The sequence below is a fragment of the Pinus tabuliformis genome, chromosome 2_1, assembly GCF_031772625.1.
Source record: "Pinus tabuliformis cultivar Carrire ecotype Pingquan chromosome 2_1, CPIR1, whole genome shotgun sequence".
NCBI lineage: Eukaryota > Viridiplantae > Streptophyta > Pinopsida > Pinales > Pinaceae > Pinus > Pinus tabuliformis.
Genome location: NC_142299.1, coordinates 159,214,922 through 159,232,071, shown reverse-complemented (window position 1 = coordinate 159,232,071; position 17,150 = coordinate 159,214,922). Strand labels below are relative to the sequence as shown.

Sequence of the window (17,150 nt, the reverse complement as noted above, 5' to 3'; positions counted from 1 at the left end):
CTGACGCTGCTCACAAAACTGTCATGGTGCTTTCTACATGCATTTCTATCACAGGAAGCGAGAGTGCACATGGTAGAAGCTAGGAGACCGTACAGCCCATGTGAACAATAAACCCACCAACGTTGTTCCAGTATCATTTGACAGTCATCCACCACCCATAATAGCAGAACTGAGTTGAAGTGTATGCAGAGTAAAGTTTTGCAGATTCTTACGCTATATTTGAAGGAAAATACCATGATGAGCTAATTGCCAATGCGGTGTACATAGCAACACTTGGTAAGGCAATTATAGCTACAGATGAGAGCACTAGAACCATCGAAAAGTTGTTGGCAAGCATCAATGTGGAAAATATTGAGACCAATAGGCATCTACTGAGGGAGTTCCTCTTCATTGCCCCTAATGCCTTGTAGTATTTGAGTGGTGCAATTCTGTTTGAAGAGACTCTCTATCAGAAAACTGTAGCTGGGAAGCCCTTTGTTGATGTCCTAAACAAAGGAGGGGTCCTGCCGGGCATAAAAGTAGACAAAGGAACAATGGATCTTGCAAGAACCAAAGGTGAAACCACTACCTAGGGCCTAGATGGTCTTGCACAGAGATGCCAACAATACTATAATGCCAGAGCAAGGTTTGCAAAATGGAGGTCTATTCTAAAGATTGGAACTACAGATCCCTCCCCACTTGCTATTCAGGAAAATGCAAATGGCCTTGCTCGTTATGCTATCATCTACCAAGAGAATGGTTTAGTTCCTATTGTTGAGCCAGAAATTTTGGTAGATGGGTCTCATGATATTGAAACCTGTGCAGCTGTTACAAAGAGGGTTTTAGCTGTGTGTTATATACGTTGTGTGGCCATACAACTCCTCGGTTACACACAACAGAATTGTAACTATGAAATATATGATATCCGCATGCTTCCACTCTGCTCACTCCATATGTTGCGTCAAAATCCTCCCACGTTGCGCTGCTCCTCATGATTTGTAGCTTTTGTTGTTGTAAGCTTGCTCCAATTTTTGCGATAATTTCTGCTCCTACCACTGAGCTCTCCATTAGGATTCTTGCCAGGGTACCTCATGGATGCTATTCCAACTTGAAGCTGGTCTGTAAAATGTGAAATCATGTATTGAGGGATTCAGAGATATTTGAATTAAGAAGAGAAGAATGGCTATACATTTTGATGAAAGACAAAGAGGAAAAGCTCATCTGGAATGATTTGGATCCGTTATCAAGTAAATGGCATAGCTTGCCACCTATGCCAGCCTTTATATATGAGGAGGAATTCAATCAAGCCACGGGATGGTATTTGCCAAAAATAATTCGTGGTGAAAAGGGCCCAAGATTCTGTTCTTTGAAATATGTGTGCCATTTAAGATCACCATTTTCTGATATATAATTGCCTCCTATGTACTTATTAGACTGCTACTTTGAATATGTACTGATTTGTTATGTGTGTTAAAGCAACAAGTTGGTCGGTTCATCTCTGTGCGTTCATACCTGCATGAACACGTGGAATAATCCTTTCATTAGTGCGTAGCTCCTACAAGTGGGTCATTGTTGTGTTCGTCATTCTTATTGGAATACTAGAGGTATCATTGACTCTTTATATATATTTCATTCTGTCATATGCGATGTTAGCTCTCCATAAATTCTGTGTGATATATGAGGGTAGATTGTTTTCTTTGAAGAAAGTGGCAAGATCAGAAAATATTGATTCATACCCTAGTCAAAGCATTTAGATATGAGCATTCAAGTCCTGTCCATGACATGGTTCTATAGTTGTTGAAGTTTTGATAGCCATCATTTTTGCTTTGAAAGTGAAGGAGTATTTGAAGGATCCAAGCAAGTTTGTTGTTTCTGTTGCCCCAGTTGTGGCATTGTATTTAAAACTCATTATAGTTTTTGTGTTCAGTGTTGAAGTTCCTGTAGAGTATTAAAGTATATAGAAGCTATCCCCTTATTCCAAAAGTTGTATAATTTCACCATTCAGCCAAAACCTGGTGCAAATCGAAATTGGAGCAACTTCTAATATCTTTGAAATAAGTGTATTTAACAGAGTTTGATTTGTTGATAAAATGGGAAGACTTTATGGAGCATTAGAGTTACTGAATACACTAATACATTCTAGTGTCGAAAACATAGTCGAAATCAACAAAGACTCTCTCTTTGAAATTCAGACATGTCTACAATATGCACAAGAACAGATTGATTTTTTGCAGCTTGAATCTCAACTACAGTAGGAAGAATTACAGCAGTGGAGTCATCATTTTGAACATGTTTCTATTTAGAAGATTGAAACAGACTCCCATAAAAAGCAAGTCAATAATGTTATAGTTCATTCATATTTAGTACCCAATAAAGCAGTAGTTGTACATGCAGATGCAGAAGTTAAATCTGCACTTTCCAAGCCCATCATCAGACATTGGGAAGATCTTGTCCATATCAAGCATAGAACTGGTCTTGGATATGACAAGGACACGTCCTTTCACATTCCAGACTACTCAAAGCCCATTTAGTTTTAGAGTGCTAGATTCATTCAAGAGAGTTCACCTCCAGCTGTTCTAGATTCTGCTCCTCTTCCATAGCAACAAGAACTAATTGTGAAATGCCAACACTGTGATCGAGTTGGCCATTTGAAAGATCACTACTTTGATCTTCATCCATGTAAGCATTTTCATAAAACCACCCATTATTCACACATATTATTCAGAAACAAATGTCCTGCAAGAAAAAAGATTCATCTTGGATGGATTGCTTCTTGGTAATGGGCATCAACAACCAAGAAGATATTCTAGTCACATGTCAAAACTTGTTCTAGAGTATTGAACAGTCTTGCAGTTGATTTTTCTCCATCATCTCACCTTATCTCTGATAGGGGGGGAATGATGGTCATCTACAAGCTTCAAATCCACATCAAGCGAGCTTCAGCCACAACTTGCCATTCTCATTTCAGAGTCGTAGCTAGAGACAAACATGCCCCTGAGCATGCCTTCAATTGGTCATGCCTTTTGAAAGAATCTGGGACACTTCCTCTAGCAGAAGACTTCAGCTTCTTGCTAGTTTCGGGAGAATTTCAGGAATAGAGTTGGGGACACTTCCTCTAGCAGAATACTTCATTTTCTTGCCAAACTTGGAAGAGTTCCAGGAATTGCATTAAGCATTCCAGAGTTGTTGGTCATCCTTAAACCATCACAGGTTGAGACTTCCCTTTTTAGGTTGAAGTTCTCCCTTTTATGCGGGGTAAGACCTCCATTTCATGGTTGAAGGTTTCCCTCTTCAAAGCATTAGGAGCACTTCCTCTAGCAAAAGACTTGAGCTTCAAGCCAGACTTGGAAGAGTTCCGAGAACTACACTAAGCGTTCTAGTGTTGGTGGTCATCCTTAAACCACCACTCTTTATACCAACATTTCAGAGAGCACATTTAGCCTAGTGCTACCATGCATTTTTTGCACATTTTTTAATACATACATAACCCTTCGGATTAGGGGGGGAAATGTTGGACACCTAATCCTTTATGGGTTAGTGTGGAAGTCGAATAGACAAACGAAGTCCAAGAGACCTTGGGATGTGGAACTGAATGGTCAAACCATGTACTATAAATGTATATGTTTTGTTAATAAAAAATGCACTCTCATGTTTTATCTTTCATATTCTATTGCTGCCCATGTGTGTTTAACAATTACTTCACTGATTCTAGGTTCTGCAGTTCCACTGAGGAGGCTCATAGCTATATGAACAGACATTTCTATAAATGTCTTGTAGGTGAAATCCTTTTGATTGTTCATCACTAAGGTGGTCTAGAAAATGACAGATTGGGGTTCACCTTCTTCATTTAACTTGTCCATTGTAAATTGAAATCTGTCTAACTGAAAATAGAAAAACATATATACCAACACTGAAGAGTATTGAAACACATCCTCTGTGATCAAATTTACAAATTTCTCATGGATAGCATCTACCAGGAATTGACTGAAATTAAATAGGGTAGAAGGTTTTGAGTTTGTTGATAAGATGGATAGAAAACCTATTATAGCCTCATCAAGCCACTAATATGAATAATAGCTTAGAAAATATGAAAGAATAGTGACTATATGCCTGGTTCTATCAGGGAAAGTAGAGGAGGAATAAGGAGGATTCTTGCTAGGTAGTGGGGTCCATTCAGTGATGAAGAATTCCAAAGTTTTAGCTCTTTTGGTAAACTCTAGCCTCTAATACATTTTAGTGAGGATTTAATGGGAAAAAGGAGTGGTTCCTTCAATGATAGGAGCTTGCATCAATTGCATTATAGATTTAGCATCAATGGCAAAAAATATGTTTCCTGCCGGCAATATCACTTCCCTTTGTTGCATATTATAGCATGAGTGGCATTTTCTGATTAGTTCTGGGTAGCTATGGGTTTTAGGAAAAATATAGAAAGGAAAATTGGAGTCCAGAGCCTTACGTCATCCACTTCATCAACAAATTTATCCTCCCACCAGCAATAAATATCAAAAAGATCAAATTATGACAGTGTCTCATGTATTTTGAAGTCTCTCTCTGCCAGTGGATTGTGGTTCAAATCCATTGGTGGATGCACCATTGGATTGAAGATCTCCTATTCTGTCCTCTTTGGTGTCATGGTTGTCTTCTACAAATTTTTAAACCCAGATTGTATTGAATTTGCAGGTGAACTGCAACAGAAAAGGAATGAAAAGAAGAGGGAAATCAAAGAGGGAAAAAGAAAGGGGATGAACAAAAAGTGGGATTCAAGAAGTGGTATGTTTAATAAATGCATAAAAATGAAGTTTTCTGCAACTATGTTGTTGTTTCAGTGTGTTCGCTGCTTCTTTGTGTATGCCTGAAAATCTTGACTTTCACATATAAGTAAATAGAACACAATAAAATTTTGTAATGGGTGGGAGATGGTGTATTTGTAGTTTTGGAGCACTCCCATTGGATAGGCCTGAAGTGGCGTGGGTTCGTTGGACAATGATCTATCCAATTGAATGCACAACGGTAAGGTACGAGAATGAAGGTGATAGGTGGATGGGACAAGGTGGTGGGATGTGCGAACGGTCATGGCGGAGGAGGTGGTTTAGTGGAATGAGGAAACCACTTTTCGGGGGGCCCTTGGGGGGTGTTGGTTAGGTAAATCCCCTCTGCGGATAGAGGCGATCCCACTAGCCTAAAACAGAACTAGCCACAATCAAACCACGCTGCTACGCAAGTTCCTAGTTATGCATCAAAGGTGAATTAAGAAGACCAACCTGGAGTCCAACGCTATGATTGAAGCAGAGTTGATATTCCCGCTCCCTTGCTCCAGCATATCATAAACGAACACCTGCACATGCAAAGGAAGAGACAGATACCAACATAACATCTACCAAGGCACAACTATATTTCAGTCAGAAAGGAAATAAATCAACACATCACCATAATAGACAATGAGATTGGAACTATAATAGCAGTCGCTCATTAATTAATAATAAACAGGAAAAGTTACAACCATGGTTCTGACGTTGAACCTCTCCTGGCTGGGTGAGTAACTATATATGTCTTGCAATGCATCTCCTCTCCGGCAGCATGACCTCTCTAGCAATCACTAGCATTCCTCCAAGAACTCAAGAATTCAACATCTAACACTCCATGACTAACAACTATCACTAGCTTGTCCAATGCATAAGGACAAGCTTATATAGATGAAGAAGGGAGGAGGATATGATGAACCGGGACACCTATTGTGGATTAACATTATCCCCAAAAGCCATTAAAGATGGAGATAGGATAGAGCTCGACATAAGACTGATTTTTTATCCTCAAAAAGCTCCATGTAATGAAGGAAACAACAGTCGGGCGTGCGTTAAGGGAAAAAGCATGACTAAACTTGGTTGGCGCGACTGTTGCTCTAAGACAGAGCGCCAATGGTCGCGCCCTCTTTTGAGGATCTCCATGATTGGCGCGGGTAAGATACTGTGGATTTGCGTCAATGGAAAAAGAGCACTTTTCAGGGATAATCAGTAGAAGGTGTCTTTAGGGAACATGAAGTACATACTCAGGGGAACATAATGCAAGTGTTTTTAGACTTTGTCACTTCTTATAACTCCCAGGATGAGTCCTCTAAAGTACGACAAGAGGAGTAACAGGGATGGTGAAAAATTACTGTGTAACAGATGCCCCCTAAAGCATGAAGTCCGAGAGGTGGAGAGGGGTGAAATGCTTTACAAGAACACACAAGAACACATATAGTTACTGCCGCCAAGGATTCTGTGTTAAGAGACATGACTGATAGTTCAATTACATAATGTACTTGGTATGGTCGCAGCCATCCATAAGAGAGTACATAAATAATCTAGATCCATAGTATGGACGCAGCCATCTGGTTAGGATCAATGAACTGACTCAGGTATGGTCGCAGCCATCCAGTGAATGAGTCAAGTATCAAGAATCACGCCTGGATTACAACAGACACAATCCAGGGTCTTGCGCTCCATCTCGACCCGAACAAGAGTACAAGTTCAAGCGTGTGAATATATGAGCTGAAGTCGAACATGCATGAACATCGTCTGATTACCAGTCAATAGTGGAAACTGTTAACAGACGCGAGAGGTACCACCAATAATGACAATGGTCCTCAAGGTACTATAGGTACAATCTACGGCACGTGAATTAATGATCTGAAGTCGAATGCCCGTAAAATCATTCGATCGGAGGCCAATGATGAAAACCTCTCATCGAACACGAAGAACCTGCCATTGAGGCATGCAGGCTCCAAGGCACCGGAAAGGAGTCTCTAGATCAACTTCCTGGATAATGAGTTGAAGTTGACAGGAGGTGACCTTGATCGAAGGTGGGCCATAATGTTTCCCACATCATCGACACGAGATAGAGAGATAATGTTGTGAATCAAGATTGTGCGAACTATCAGAGGGAGGTTGTTTCTTTGTAGAGGTCAACTTCTCTTGAACATATCGGCGGCACATTAATGGAATCGGCAGTATTTGACATCAATATATCAAAGGTCATAATGACGAGGCAATGAGTGGATGAGAGGTCAAATAAGGTACCCAAGTCCATGGAAGCAAGTGAAAGATATGAGATGAGATATCCCCACCCCGGACACGAAAGTAGAAAAGTGCCATGTTCAAGAGCGACATACTGCCGTTACGGTAATAATTATGGTTCAAAAATTTTCTTTTCCCCCCGCCATTTCTGGCGAGTACCCCAGTTATTTTTAACAAGCTTGATGGGGATAGCATATGCTTGTGTTGTGACAAAATCCGATGTCATTAAGTTTTAACGAGTCTGACAAAAGAAGAACTCGGCGTCTTTTCATGTTTAGAGAGTTTGAAATGACAGCAAAAAAGGAAACTCCAGGGATGTCCTTTTTCATAAAGTTGTGTCTCTTGGACCTCCATTTTTATTTTCTTTAACGAGTCAAAAAGGAAAAATACTCGGCAATCTTTTCATATTTTACGAGTCAGAAAAGAGCGTAAAGGCGACTCGTCCTGAAGGAACGAGTGGTATAAAGAATAGCAACTGGTTCCGGTAATGGTGGAACTTACTCGAAACATGTAAAGGTAAAGAGGCTAGCTAATAAAACCACTCATCGCTGCGGTTCCTCAAGAAAGGAGAAACAACCAAGTGAAAGCATATGATCGGCCAAAGAGATGGTGGCGATGGAATGAAACAACCAAGGCTCATCTAGCAGAATTTAGCAGATAAAAGGCAATCACGAGATGTAAATCAGGTATGGGTTCATTTTTACACAAGCTTGAACCATGGAGAACTTTGCTTGTTAAAATTTTTTTTTGTTGCATGCCCCCAGCATGAAGATGCAAAATCGAGGTACATGCCCCCCAAGCTTCATGGCATTCACGGAGTGGATGGAATGAAGGTTTACTTGGAAAGACTCGATTTTGAAGGAGGATGCATGCCCCCCCCCCCCGGGCTTCAGTCACGCATCCGGGTCAGCTGCCGTCATCAGAATGACGGGGTGGTTGCTGGGGCATTTCCTGTGGAAATAAGACCATTTAGGAATGGTAGATGACTATATGTGAAGTGTGAATCAGGGAAGGAAAGTTGGTCTACGACTTTGATCATCCTTCCTTCATGCGGAAAACACATCACTCTGAAGAGTGAGGACACAATAGCACGTATGCGATAAATATAGTCTCGTCCAAGGAGTAAATTGTAATCTAACGGACCTTGGACTACCATGAAACCCATTTGAATAGTCTTCCCTTCTAACGTGATAGGTACATTGGGAAGAATTCCTAAAGGTCGAGTGATTTCTCGATGGAAACCTGTAAGGTTTCTCATCTCAGGCAGAAGCAGTGGGGAACCAAGTGCTTCCCAAGCTGTTGAAGAAAGGATACTCACAGGAGATCCCTCATCAATAATTGTACCGGCCATAATTATGTGGTAGACTTGGACTATAATTCGAAATGGTATGGAGGCTGGTAACCGAGGATTGACTAGTTGATCCCAATTGAAGGAAACAACTAGGTTGCTTGGAGGTGGGACTGGATAGACAGCCAGATATGATTCTGATGGACTTTCTTCCTGGTGCGAAGGAATGAGAGGGATGCTCACTTGATCATTAGAGTCTATGTTGATGAATAGAATTGGGACGGTGGGATCTTCATCCTTTATAGTGATAACATCATTTGAGGAGGTAACTTCTGAAGGCAAAACCGGGTCACTTGTAAGCTGGACCTTTTGACTTTTGTCTGGTTTGGATTCAGATGTAAGATCATCTAAGGCTAGAACTTCTGAAGGTAAAACCGGGTCACTTGTAAGCTGGACCTTTTGACTTTTGTCCGGTTTAGATTCAGGTGTAAGATCATCTAAAGATGGAACCTCTGTAGGCAAAACTGGGTCACTTGTAATCTGGACCTTTTGAAAGACCGGGTCAACTGTAATCTGGAACTGTGGACTTTCGTTTGGTTTGGACTCAGGTGGTTCATCTTTGATGATAGAGTGGTGCGTAGATGATGAATATAAATCAACACTCGTTCCGACCAGGGACTGGTCTGGAGCAGGCGGAGCACAGGTAGGTTCAGGAAGAGAAGGCTGGACTAAAGAGGAATCATGTTTGATCACTTGGTTAGTGGAAAGATGATCTGCAGTTGCAAAAAGACGCTGATATCCAGTGGGTAGTTGGGGTAAGGGAGCTGACAGACTTGCCAAAAGACGGGAAGCTTCATCCATAAGTGGACAAAGGCGAAGGAGATGATTACCTTCACAAAGTCGACAAGGGAAACGAACCTTCCCTTTTCTCTTACCAACTAATAAGGTATCATCGATCTGCGACGACAAGGGGCGAGTCGGGTCACGGGACCATATATCTAGGATCCTGGGAATACCAGGACAATCAGAAAGAAAATGGTCCGCCTTGCATAATCGACAAGGAGACTTAGCCTTCCGCGGAGGAGCAGAAGGTGGTTCCATTTCAGATAGTCTCGTGGTAGATACGACCTTTCCCTTAGGAGACTTCTTCTTTTTGGTCTTCTTCTTCTTCTTCTTAGCCACCTGGTTACTGAAATCCAAGGTGTCACCAGGCGAAGTAGAAGATGAGGACGCGGCAATGGGCGAAGAAGGGAAGGGGTCCACCTTAGAATCAACATGATGTTGTTCGGGTGGAGGAGGTGGTGGCGGAACAGGAGTCATCACACTTGAGACCACCGAGTTTGAAAACAACCATACGGGTAAACCAATGGTCAACCCAGGCAAGGACAATGTTGCGATATACTGAACACCGACATTTCCAACAGAAGGAAATGGACGAGGGTTCCCATCAGGAGGAACACCTTGGCCGCTGGGCGCCGGGAAGGCTGCCATTGAATGAGAAATAATCCTACTCAAGCTAACACAAACAAAATCTAATTGGGTAGATGTTATCGTGGCCAATAAATTTTAAGACACTGAACTTAACCTTTTCATTTTTTAAGAGTCGAGAAAAGGATAAAAGATGACTCTAGTCTCCTTCGAATATTTAATGAGCACGAAGTGACAAGACGCTCACAGGCACCTTTTCGTTTAAGGAGTCCGAAAAGGATCAAAAGTGACTGCTCTGGAATTCTAGGTAGAGGGTGTGCCAAACTTTTCGCAAAACCACAGAATACTTTTTAGGGTACGGGTGGTCAGTCTTCGTGAATGCTGTGTTCACTGCATTGCGAATCGTAGGGCGGCTGACACGGCTTCCTATGGATAAAGGCTTTATTCCTATAGGGGTCTCCCAATATATACTCGACGGTACATGGGAGCACAGTCCGTATTGGCACCTATCGTTTCACCGTGGAGGAATCACCCAACCACTCGACGATAAACTACCAGGTTTAAAGACGCTGGAACACATCTCTAACCTAGACCTCTAGAGTATTTGCGTTATGTTCCAATGCGTTGTTATGTTCATTGAGTTTATTTTAAAGTTTATCTTCGATTATGTTTCAGTTTTTTGGTCCTACCGTATGTGATATCTCAAAAACTTCTTAAATGCAAACTATATGCCAAAATTATATCATTTGATTCGATGAATTCTATCTACAGGAGGGTTGAGATTTTTACAAACGAAATGATCACTCAACCAACAACAAAGATCTTAATGCAGCTAATAACAAGAAATGAAATTTTTTCTTTTTCTTTTTAATAGCAACAAACAACAATAAACGCTAACTAATATGATGCAAAAGATTTTTTTTTTTTTGTTTTTCTTTCCTTTAAGATGGCATGATGCATGTAAACAAATTTTAAGAGATATGCACAATCCAAGTTCACTCAATGAAATAGAACCAATTCTGAAACACCAAAATGAACCATGCAAGCAAGGAAAAACACAAAAGACTTTCACTGAACCATGTAATCTAAGTTCGAATGAAGTCAAGTGAAATCCAAAGAGGCTAGAAGTGAAGCACTCAGAGTATAGAAGATCAAGCTTTAACAAATCACTGGATAGGTGCAGAACACAACCAACAAGCTGACTGGATAATCAAGAGATCGAAACTTCCCACAGAAGGCTAGACATGTAAAATCACTAGATGTTCTAGGGCTGAGACGAAAATCAATAGAAATAAGCAAAAAGCTGAAGGATAAAGGCTAAGACCAGTCAAGCAGAGGTTCAACACACTTCCATAGGCTGTAAGAGATATAAAAAGAGACTGAAAGAGCTTTCCACCCACACACAGGCAAAATTTACAGGGCTGGCGCGACTGTCAGCCTTCAACTTGCGCTACCACAGGATTGGTGCGAGTTGCTTTTGAGAAACATGCGCCAACTGGCACGACTGTCAGAGTAATAACCGCGCCAATTAAGCTTGCCAGCTAGAAAAATAAATGATGCGACCTCAGGTCAGGTTGACAGTGCTCAGATGGGTCAAACAGTAAAGAATAAACTCAAAACTGACTCAGGAAGCTCATTCGCTCAAGCAAGCAGAAGAAAATTAACATGCAAGACAAATTCCAAATAGCTTCTCCCCAGTGGAGTCGCCAAATTGTTGGTTAGGTAAATCCCCTCTGCGGACAGAGGCGATCCCACTAGCCTAAAACAGAACTAGCCACAATCAAACCACGCTGTTACGCAAGTTCCTAGTTATGCATCAAAGGTGAATTAAGAAGACCAACCTGGAGTCCAACGCTATGATTGAAGCAGAGTTGATATTCCCGCTCCCTTGCTCCAGTAGATCATAAACGAACACCTGCACATGCAAAGGAAGAGACAGATACCAACATAACATCTACCAAGGCACAACTATATTTCAGTCAGAAAGGAAATAAATCAACACATCACCATAATAGACAATGAGATTGGAACTATAATAGCAGTCGCTCATTAATTAATAATAAACAGGAAAAGTTACAACCATGGTTCTGACGTTGAACCTCTCCTGGCTGGGCGAGTAACTATATGTGTCTTGCAATGCATCTCCTCTCCGGCAGCATGACCTCTCTAGCAATCACTAGCATTCCTCCAAGAACTCAAGAATTCAACATCTAACACTCCATGACTAACAACTATCACTAGCTTGTCCAATGCATAAGGAAAAGCTTATATAGATGAAGAAGGGAGGAGGATACGATGAACCGGGACACCTATTGTGGATTAACATTATCCCCAAAAGCCATTAAAGATGGAGATAGGATAGAGCTCGACATAAGACTGATTTTTTATCCTCAAAAAGCTCCATGTAATGAAGGAAACAACAGTCGGGCGTGCGTTAAGGCAAAAAGCATGACTAAACTTGGTTGGTGCGACTGTTGCTCTAAGACAGAGCGCCAATGGTCGCGCCCTCTTTTGAGGATCTCCATGATTGGCGCAGGTAAGATACTGTGGACTTGCGCCAATGGAAAAAGAGCACTTTTCAGGGATAATCAGTAGAAGGTGTCTTCAGGGAACATGAAGTACATACTCAGGGGAACATAATGCAAGTGTTTTTAGACTTTGTCACTTCTTATAACTCCCGGGATGAGTCCTCCAAAGTACGACAAGAGGAGTAACAGGGATGGTGACAAATTACTGTGTAACAGGGGGGTAAGTGGAATGAGGTGGGGGTGTGAAACTGTGCTAGTGTGACACATAAGTGGTCCGAAACCAATGATTTCAGACCCTTGCCCCCCCTGCCGGCATAAATGTTTAGAGGGTGAGTGGGGCATGAAAATCATACAGGCCATTGGATCGAATAGTGAGTGTGGAGATTGGATGACAGGTGAGGGGTGGGTTATAGTTGATGTGATGGGTACATGAGTGGTGGGGTCGGAAAATAAAGGGGGGAGGAGTATAGGATAAAGTTAGGAGTAATAATATGAGACCTCTAAGTCATTTTGTTATTTCTTTTTTTCACATTAGGAAAAAACAAATGAACCATATAATAAAATATTAAAGGAATTTTTCATGTCTTTTCCCTTTTTAATTTCTTCAACCTACCTACCCTTCATTTTTCTAATCTAGCATTTTTTTCCTTTTTGCATTTGCAGGGTGAATTTGGACTTGCAGACCCTTTTTCACTTTTTTTTTTTATTATTATTTCTAACCTATTCTATCACTTATCTATCCCATTGGTTTAGATTGAACAGTTGAACCAATTTTATTTCTACCTAGCTACTCATTTGCCAAGCTCAAACTATTTGGCAAATCTTTATTTTCTACTCTATCAACAGAAATTGAAATTTTTTCAATCATGCTTAGACTGTATGAATTGAACAATATTTGGAGTTTTCTTTTCTTTTCATTTTTTTCTCTTTTTCTTTTTTTTTAATACCCTCTTTTCTTTTCTTTTCTTCTTTTTTGTGAAATCAATTGAATATTGAACTCTATGAACAATATCAAATCTCCAAAATATGAGATACTCAATCACCTTGAGATCCTATAAATTATAGGACCCTAACATCATGACAACAAAGGAAGGACACATTGTATGTTGCACATATAGTGCTGATACCGCTTACGTTTGTACGAACCCTGGGTTGGTAACTAAATTCGGTAGCCTTGGGAGTTGCAGCATTCTTGTTGGAATACCAAGGCTCATCATTTTTTTGCGCGGTTGTCGGAGAGGTGTCAAAGTATGCATTTTTTTCTTCCCTAGTTGTTTCATTTATTCTTAATTTGTGGAAAAAAAAAGAATTAATTTTATTAGGCATATTTCATTTCAAAAATAGAAAAGTGCATTACATTAGTGTTTTCATTCAGTCATAAAATAAATAAATAAATAAATAAATTCTCCAACACCAACCCACCCCCGAATTTGATCATGTGATGCAGTAAGAGCCACATCACCATTCATTTTTGGAGGTAGAAGAAGGAGATGGAAAAGAATGTAGAAGAAATGGATGGAGATGATGACAATGAGGAAGATCCTCTCAGATTTCCCATTCAGTATACTGATGGTAGTGTGCACATGAAGACCATCCCTCCATCTTTTATTCCAAAATTTCATGGTCTAATGTCATAGGATCCGAAAACCTTTCTCTTTGAATTTGAAATTGTTTGTAGATTGTCGGGCAGTATAAATGCAATATTTACACCAACATTTAATTTGTCAATCCAGGTAAGCAAACATAGAGGCGTAGCACAATATATGCTAGAATATGACCTTGGGGATTTGTTAAATAAAAACCAAGCTCTTGCAAGAAATTCAAAAGGAGCATCATTCAGGAAAAATAAACAAGACTCTTCAAAGAAAAGTAAACACACTCTGGGAATCTACTTATGGCTCCTCTTCTAGGTTGAGTTGACTCCTGTAGTAAGTCTTCTTCAGTTGTCCAGGGGACAAAGGAATGTAGGCCCCATTCAAAAGAAAGTGATTCAAGAAATAAAGAATGCAAAACCTCTTAAAAGTTACTACTATGTTGCAAGCATGAAATTAAACTAGAAATCACATGGCAACTTCATTCCAACTAATCTAAGGAAATGATCGAATGCTTTAAAAAGAATCAAGATAATAATGCACTTCTTCTCTTAAAGACAATTCTGTACTTTAGCTGTAAGGAAAATATGCAATAAGAACCAATGAAATAAATATATAATTCGTGTTGTTTACCCTGATCTTATTAAATACTTCCTTATAATATATGCAACATTTAATTATAATGAAGAATTTTGTGAGCATTTTGTCAACAAGATTCACAATCTTTCCTTATGTCGATCTGAGCATCTACTTACAAAAGTGCACGAATAAATGTTTTCTGCAAAGCGCAGGAATCTGTCTCATATAATATTCAAAGGAAATTATGAGAACATGTTAAGTTAAGTTAACCAGAATTCTTTCTCAGCAATTATTTTACCATTGCATTATGGAAATAAACTTTCTTATGTAGCAATGAGATCATGGTAAATATTTATAATAATAAATAAGGGACGCAGTTAAAACATTCACCATTTATTTTAGTTCAACCCTTACGAAAATACATCCAAAGGCATTGATATTAAACTTAAATAGCCAAAGCAGTAAAATAAAGCTTTTGGAATGAAATTGAAAATGAAATGACTGAAAGAAAATATATGAAATGAAATTGCAAAATTATCTAAGATCACACTCACACCAAGCAAACTAAAATGCAGCAAAAGAAAGTTAAGAGGTTTGGGGCAACAGACTGGCTGGTGGGCCCAACCACCCAGCTCGTTGCCCTTGCAGCAATTTAAATCATAGGATTTAAAACATTTAAGAGAAACAAAACTCAGAAGTGATTTCCAAATAAACTCATTTTAGAGTAGAAACCAGAATTCAAAGTTAAATGTTGAAGAAGTTCATTGCAGAAGCCCTGTTACAAATTCATAAAACAATGTTGCACTGGTTCTAGTGGTCCCCTCGAGGGATCATCCCACTAGTGCGTAGCTCCTCCCTTCTTACACAACAAGATCGATTCCCTCCTCCTGCAAACAAATATGATTTACATAATACAATCTACCATATACAAAAAACCCAGCCTTCACACCTACGTGACTCCTTCCTTTTATAATGTTCTTTCATGATAATTTTGGCTCTATTCCTTAGAAAACATGGGGATTGAATCTCAGCTAATATTCATCAATAGAATATCAGTACAACCATTTACCCATTGAAAGAATGAATATCTGGCATGAATTTCCAAAATTTGGCTATTTTCTACAATTCTAGAAAAATCAGTTTTTTTAACAAAATGCCTCCAAAGAACTCTACGTATCTCCTTAACCATTACGAATTTCAGAAAAATGTTTGGAGGAAATATAGCTTGTTATATTTTCAACAATAACCTCTCTCATAATTTTCTGGTTCAGATCCATTTCCTCGAAAATTGTGCTTGAAAATGACTATTTGAAATCTGAGATGCTAAGATTATGGAAAAATAGCCTATTGTTTGAAAATTGCCTCAAAGACCATTATGTAAATTTTATACCATTACGAATTTTAGAGATTGATTTGAAGATTTGTCAATTTCCTATACTGGGACCAAAACCCATGTTCAAGAATTTCTCCATTCACCTTCATCTGGACAAAAAACGAGGCAGAAGTTGGTAGTTTGGAAACTACTACGAATTTGGGGTTGAGGCATTAGTTATTGCCTAAACATAAATACGTATGACCTAGGTGTATCTTAGCTTATGTGAAAGTGTTCAAGCAATATTTTTAACAAAAACCTCTTTCATATTTCCCTAGATATGTGTCAATGTATGAAAGCCCAAATTAGTGCAAGCATGTTGGTGGAGGCATGTTGGTGCAGGTTGAGTTGGTGCAGGCACAAATGGTATAGGAACTGCTACTATATGAGTGTTAGCACCTGCCACAAAATAGCTTTACATTAATGACATTTTCACATTAAATTAACAAATCAAGAAGAGTTCATAGATTAACATCTGTCAGCTCTAAATGCCTCTAGATAATAACTTAATAATGTGCAAAACGAATAATAATGATTATAAACACTTAGTATATGCATAAAATTATTCAGTTAAATCATGACAATTTGGACAAAATGGAGGCTCAACATAGATATTATGGTTACTTATTAAAAACTCAAAAACTGAGATTGTTTCCGACAACATTGAAGGATGGAGCTCTTAAATGGTTCATCAGTTTAGTGACTAATTCAATAAGATCATGGAATAATATGAAAAATATATTCTTAGAAAAATATAAAGATCATGATCTTAAAGAATAAATATTTAGAATGAATCAAAGAGAATATGAGAGCCTTGATGATCTAATAGAGAGATTCATGTATAATGTTAAGAGGGAAAAAATACATCATTTAGGATCCGACACACTAAAAACCCTCTTACTTAGACAGTTAGGGATGAGTGGATTGATCTCCTTGATCTCATAAGTAGAGGTGATGTATACCGATTATCATTTGAAGAAATTTGTGAAACATGCAAACACATATCAAGAGGAAGGGCAAGAGTAGGTAAATCAACATCAAGATCAGTAAGTCAATCTAAACTGGGAAATTTGTTTGATGATTTTAAAATATAAATTCTTAGCAATCTAACAAAACAAGTAGAAATGTTAAGAATGCAAGATGAAGAAAAAGAAGATGCTGAAATTTGTGTTTTTCATGCAAAATCACATGATGTTAAACATTGTCCATCATTACCAAGGTCGAAGAAATTTTACCAAGAGAACAATGGAGCAAGTCAATTGCCAATGCAACTATGTTATGTAGCTCCAAGAGGACCATGGCAGCCCATTCAACTTGATATAATGCAAG

The 17,150-nt window shown here is 39.2% G+C and overlaps 1 pseudogene; it reads left to right on the top strand.

The window, feature by feature from the left end:
• The first annotated feature begins 23 nt into the window (after window positions 1–23).
• On the top strand, window positions 24–974 carry LOC149199214 (fructose-bisphosphate aldolase, cytoplasmic isozyme pseudogene; annotated as a pseudogene).
• The last annotated feature ends 16,176 nt before the right edge of the window (window positions 975–17,150 follow it).